This window comes from Petaurus breviceps, unplaced genomic scaffold (assembly GCF_028583685.1).
Source record: "Petaurus breviceps papuanus isolate PSGF00001 unplaced genomic scaffold, PetGlider_PUasm1.0 90977, whole genome shotgun sequence".
NCBI lineage: Eukaryota > Metazoa > Chordata > Mammalia > Diprotodontia > Petauridae > Petaurus > Petaurus breviceps.
This window is the reverse complement of record NW_027187391.1, coordinates 58,767,257-58,771,966: the sequence shown is the minus strand read 5'-3', so window position 1 is coordinate 58,771,966 and position 4,710 is coordinate 58,767,257.

Sequence of the window (4,710 nt, the reverse complement as noted above, 5' to 3'; positions counted from 1 at the left end):
TCTCTCTCTCTCTCTCTCTCTCTCTCTCTCTCTCTCTCTCTCCCTCCTTTTCAACCTGTAGGAACACTGAGATAACCTATAATATCTTTATCCCTCTTCTCCCTATTTGGAGAGGACTGCTGTTTTCATGTGTCTGACTGTGGGTGTACTGAGGTTGCAGGATGATAGAATGTAGGGGACTGTATTAGACCATATAGACAGTTATGTCAATCTCAGATAGAAATGATACTTGCTGGTGTTATGGCATATTGACTTAGAAAAGCACAAATTAACATTATATGTTTCATTGTATTCTTATTTATTTTGTTAAGCCTTTCCCAATTACATTTTAATCTGAGTGGATGGAATTTGGGAGTTTTGTGGGGGCAAGTTTGATATTTGTGAATTATAGAGCATCTCACTTCCATCTAAGGAGATGATCTTACTCTATTCTCTTTTTTGAACACCTTTCCTTTCTTTGAGTTCTCATCTCTCAGGGTTTCTTTCTATACAACAGTGATTCTCAAATGTTTCCCAGTGATCATGCCTTTCACTTTAAACAAAACTTTGGCAGATACTCTGAAATTATTCTTTAATGCCTATTTACAAACAACATAAGGGTTTTTTTAAGCAAATGAACAATACTTGTGGTGTCTCAGGGTTCCTAATGGCATAGTTTGAGAAACCCTGATCTAGAGATAAGAACCTGGATAAGTGAAGCCTATTGAATCCTGATGTGTTAAAGCTATTTTTTAATGTTCTTCCTTACCTTTCCTATATATTGGAAGAAGTAGGACTGGGAGGCAATGAGAGTAAAAATTCAATACAAATGGGAAAACTGTGAACTTCACTCATGATATGCAAAACTACATGAACTACTGAACTGAATGTCTCCAATTTGGCTGGTAATTCTGAGGAAGACAATTTTAAGAAACTTGACAAGCCCACTGAAATATGCAGTTCGGTACCTCATCTTGCTTACTTCTCCATGAAATGTCAAAAGCACCTCCTACTGTGATATGTCTGCAAGCCCTGCAAGATTGATTAAATTTCTATATAATATAGAATTGCTGAATCTGGTGAACCATAAATTATATAATTTGTATTATACTATATCAGTCACCTTTTAAAAGTGTTTAAGTGCAAAACTTTTTCTTGTAGGTAATGAACACCAGGGAAATGCTTCTTTTCTTTATGAAAATTTTAGCAGTTTGTTGACCTAATTCAGCCAAGAATGGTGTGGACCCTTAAAGAACCATGGAATAAAAGTTGCAATTATTCGGAGGGGTTGGATTCTTGGTTGTAAAAGTCTGAGTCCCACTTGGTCATTGTTTGGGCTAGGATTGGCTCAGAGTGAATGTAAATAGCAATTGTTTCTGTTTTGGCCAGAAACACTGAGAGTATTTCCCTCTCAGATTGACGTTTTTCTTTTTTGACTAGGTAAAAGAGGATATTCTCAGTCTCATTTCTAGCCTTAGTCACTAATTGGGCATTGCTTCAGTCAAACTGAGACCTGATAAAGACCTTATTTTAAAAAGGCCAAGGTCTCTTACTGCATCCAGGGCCATCTCCAGTCATCCTGATCTATATCTTGCCACTGGACCCAGATGACTCCAGAGAAGAAAATGATCCTGGGGACCTTGCACAACCCTCCCTCACTTAAATCCAATTCACTTGCTTGTTATGGCATCACCTCTCTAATGCTATGGTCTTCTTCAAGAACAAAGGACAAACAACAACAAAAGTCTGAGAATTAAGTGGATAGATTTTACTTCATTCAAAAATAGAATGAGGCTGTGCTTTTTGTATGTGATAGTGTAGTGAAAAAGTTCCCAAAGAGATAATATAATTTTCCTTATCAAAAGTCTAAATTAATAAGATGATATGAGGGTATAAACATAAACATAAACAGCTGATATGGCCTTAGCAATGACTGTCAGATCATGTTCAGGCCCAAATCTTTCTTGAGAGATAGAGATACTGAAAGAAGAGAACTCTGAGGAAGAAGAAGATGCCATCCCTGGCTAACCTATGCTTCATATCTCCATCTTTCTTCTGAACTTCACCCTGTAGAAACCCCAGCCTTATAATATACATTCCCTATCTATACCTACTATAACCTAAGGACATAGCCTTAATATCTGGCAAGGAATCAGCAGGCACTTGTACCATCTAGAAGTTTATACCTAACAGAGGAAGCATAGAGAAATGGAAAGAATACCAGACCTTCAGGAGACCTGGGTTCATAGGATCTAGAGCTATAAGGGACCTTAGAGATCATCTTGTCAAACCTTCTCATTATAGATGAGGAAACTGAGCTGTGTACGAGATAAGTGATTTGCCTGAAGATACATAGATACTAAAGGGCAGAGTGAGAATTTAAATCCATTACCCTGCTTCCAGATTCAGTATAATGCGTCTTCCCTGAAGATAGTTTTCCCAATTTTGCCAGTGACTGACTGAATAATCTCAGGACAACATCTTTGGCCCTTAATTACCTTATCTAAACATGGCGGTTTTCAGTCAGATGACTTCTAAGTTCTTTTTAGGTGTTAAAGTTCTATGTGCCATGTCCCTTACCCAAGAAAGGCAGATATAGCAATAGATAATGCCAGGGACCTTTAAATTGCTATTGAAGTTTCCTAGTGAGCTCTCCAAGGTTCTTAGCCTCAGGCTTTTCTCTTGTTTCCTACCTTAAATCTTACCCACTCTCTACAGTCTGATGTCTCTTGTCAGCTGCTGCCCTACCCAGCCTGTATGACCAAGCCCTGCCTAGTTCCTAACAAGTAGGTAATAAGGGGTTTCCATGTAAGGCAGAGAAGATAATTATGGTAAACAGAGAATTGTATTATGAGTTTATAAAAAAAATCCAATTTTCTAGGGTCTTTGGGTGGATAAAAACTGGGTATATATGATTTCTAGGGCAGCTGACAAAACAAAATATAGAGATTCGATATTTTTGCTCAGTGACTACCCAGGACTGCAATTGTTTTCATCTCTTCATAGCTAGAATAACACAACCATCAATCAAGAATGTGTAGAAGATCCTGCTGCATTTTAAAAGCTAATAGTTAAAGAGTTTATAGTAAAATTTCACCTTTAGCAAAAATGGGAGTTTCTTTCACTCCAGGTTGTATATTTAAATCATATTCTTGTTGATTTTTTGTTTCCAAATAGCAAGAAGCTAGGAAGATGCCTATTCCTCTTCATTTAAAGACAGTGATTAAAAATTATTTAGGACTTTAAAACTGTTCCAGATATTCTATCTAAAGAAAATGCAGCACTAATTGAAAGGGCTAATAAAAAGCTCTTCATTGTGAATAGTACTTGAGCAATTTATAAGTGTGTATGATTATATCGATGAGATAATCTAATGAGGACCTTCTATTTCCAAATACAATGATCTTCCTTATGCATTAGTTGGATATTCATGTTGGATTAGAAATCACATTTGTGATACAAAATTCTTTTTTTTCCATTAGCTTCCACTAATAATTTTGGGAAGACTGTCCTTCAGGAAGACACTTAGGTCTTACATATAATGGAAATCACACTAAAAAATCAGACATATCCTTCAAGGGTAGTGCCACCCTTGACTATGTATATTAAATTTTACAATATTTCTCTTGAATCAAGCTAGTCAATTAGATAATCACAACAAATTATGGTATACACTAATGTAAAAACATGTTTATGGACACACTTAAATATACTTTATTTTATAAATATTTATTGAGAAACAATGATGTACAAGGCACTGTGCTAGGCTATGACACAAAATATTTACTATTATATAACTTATTTCCACTTCACTGTGACTTCTAATTGTCTGCATGGGATTTCAGCATTTAAATAGCACAGCTCTTTATACCAATACTACATGTGTTTATCAAAATATACAAGCTAGGTAGCTGGAAATACGTTGTAGATGCATTTAAACAATATAGTTTCCTAGCCAATATAGATGCTATAAATTGAAATTCAAACTCTCTAACAGTTCATTTATCAATCACTATTTGCTGACTCTAATGACTAATTGATAACAGATTCTGATACCTCTTGTGTGATAAGAAGTTCCTTATAGGGTCTTAATGGCTAGAATAGTGAAGAATTTTTATTTAAATCTGTGATCAATTATTCACAATGAAATACATTCTCTCTCACACTCACCTTTTATGTATTTAGTGAATAATTGTAAAAATACTATAAGGGAGCAGTCTCAAGTGAACTTAGTTCCCAGTGTAGTATTTTGTGTGTTTGTAGCTGTCTAATAAGTGGTTATTAATTTATAGAATCTCAGAACTAGATAAAACTTTAAAATCCATCTAGTTCAACTGATACTCAAATGGGATTCTCTCTACAAAATAGACATAAATAACTGCCCTTTCTATCTAAGAAATGTTTTCAGGTATGAGGCAAAGTACTGTCTCTTACTGAAATGATTGAACTTGAAGCTGATTTATATAGTACACATAATCTGATGTGGATATTACAAAAACATAGTAGAAGAAAAAGTCATAGCTATGTGCTAAAAATTAATGGAGAAAAATACTGCTGGAGAACTACAGGTATGTTTAGTATTATACGAGTTAGTGATAAAGAGAAGTAAGAGTGTCTCTTATCTTTCATTGATGACACAAATCTAATATGGTGTTAATACAGGTTTTAATTACAAAGACTGTCTAAAGGGCCAGGTATTTGGGTGGTTTTTTTTTTTGGTTAACTCCTGAA